The sequence below is a fragment of the Myotis brandtii genome, unplaced genomic scaffold (assembly GCF_000412655.1).
Source record: "Myotis brandtii unplaced genomic scaffold, ASM41265v1 scaffold317, whole genome shotgun sequence".
NCBI classification, from domain to species: Eukaryota; Metazoa; Chordata; class Mammalia; order Chiroptera; family Vespertilionidae; genus Myotis; species Myotis brandtii.
In genome coordinates this window covers 2082353-2084040 of record NW_005362155.1, presented here as the reverse complement: position 1 = coordinate 2084040, position 1688 = coordinate 2082353, and positions in this window count along the sequence as shown.

The window sequence follows — 1688 nt, the reverse complement described above, 5'->3', positions numbered from 1 at the left end:
GCTGCCGCCGCGGCCCCAGCCAAGGTTGAAGCAAAGGAAGAGTCGGAGGAGACGGACAGGATAAGGGACTTGGCCTCTCACTAATCCCAGAAAGCAACCCGTTCAGCCAGCTTTACTTGTGAAACAAGGAAATAAAAGGATTTCTCTTTAAAGTAAAAAAAAAAGAAGAAAGAAAGGAATGGCCGTCATGGTCTCACCCCGAGCCCCTGGGGCAGCCAGGCCGACCACACATCACTTGCCAAGTTCCTCGGTCCAGGGCCTCTGCCCCTGGGGCTTCCCTGGTGTCTCCTGCGCCCAAAAATGTCTACGGTATTTGGGCAGCAGCACCAAGAAACCAACGAAACTGCCCATTAAGCTTTCCTCCCGCTGCCAAGCGACACCCTTTGGGACATTAACGTTCGGGGAGGGGGTGGAAGGAGCGCCTTCGCAGGGGCGTCTGTGTCTGCAGCCGCTGCCAAGCCGCGCCGCCGCCAGCCGTGCCGCAGGAAGAAGACGGCGCAGAGAGAACCGACAGGGTCTCCATCCCTGGGAAAGTCAGCTCGTTTGTGACCAGGTCGTCTGACCATGACGCGCCCCCGACCGCACATTCCTCTCGACTCCAGGGGACCATGCACTCAGATCTGCCTGCAGAGGCGTCTGCCGCTGTCCGAACACAGCACAGAAACCGCCCTGCAGCCGGCTGTGCGAACACAGCACAGAAACCTCCCTGCAGCCGCCGGGCTCCTCCTGCCTCTGGATGCTGAGCTTTAAACACGATTCATCTAAGCTGCTGCAACGTGTGGGGGCGAGGCTGTCTGAAATTTGCTTACGGTTTCTGCTGCATTCCACATGGAAGTTAATTTAAAGACACGGCGGCCCGCACATGAATAACGCAGACAGGGCGGCTCTGGCACCCACTGCAGCCAGCGACGCCCTAGCGGTCTCCCCCGAGGGACCTGAGCCCGTTTTCACGCAGCGTCATCTTTCCTTTCTTGCCGTGACGCAATAAGAAGTAACAACTGCCTGCACAGCAAAGGAAACCATCAGCAACACAACTAGAGAGCCCACTGCCTGGGAGACCATATCTGCCAATGTTATCTCCGTAAGGGTTTAATCTCCAACATTCACAGGGAACTCATACAACTTAGCAAAAGGAAGAAAAACAACCCAATCAAACATGGGCAACGGACCTAAATAGATACTTTTCAAAAGAGGACATACAGAAGGCCAAGAGACATATGAAAACATGCTCAAAGTCACTAATGCACATCAAAATGATAATGAGATACCATCTCACACCTGTCAGAATGGCTATCATCAACAAACTGACAAATGACAAGTGCTGGCCAGGATGCCGAGAAAAAGGAACCCTCGTGCACTGCTGGTGGGAACGCAGACTGGTGCAGCCACTGTGGAGAACAGTATGGAGTTTCCTCAAAAAGTTAAAAGTGGAACTCCCATTTGACCCAGTGATCCCACTCCTAGGACTATATCCCTAGAAATCAGAAAGGATATATGCACCCCTAGGTTCATAGCAGCACAATTAACCATAGCTAAGATTTGGAAACAGCCTAAGTGCCCATGAGCAGATGAGTGGAAGAAAACCTTGGTACATCTACACAATGAATACTACACTGCGGTAAGAAAGAAGGAATTCTTACCATTCACAACAGCATGGATGGACCTGGAGAGCATCATGCTAAGCGAAA